Raw genomic sequence first — 210 nt, 5'->3', positions numbered from 1 at the left:
CCTTGGGAAAAGGCAGCCCGCCCGGCCGGGCCGGGAAGACGTCTGCCAGGCCAGCTCCTCGGCTGCAACCCTCCCCAACGCAGCGGCAGCCCCCCACATCCCCACCGGGCACGGTTACCCATAGCAGGTCCTCATCTCTCCTGCTCATCCTCCCGACGGTTTTTTCTGATTCCCACTCCATCTCCGCCGGGGCTGACTGAACCCACCGCC

This window comes from Fulmarus glacialis, unplaced genomic scaffold, assembly GCF_000690835.1.
Source record: "Fulmarus glacialis isolate BGI_N327 unplaced genomic scaffold, ASM69083v1 scaffold6584, whole genome shotgun sequence".
Taxonomy (NCBI): Eukaryota; Metazoa; Chordata; class Aves; order Procellariiformes; family Procellariidae; genus Fulmarus; species Fulmarus glacialis.
Note: the sequence above shows the minus strand (reverse complement) of the source record.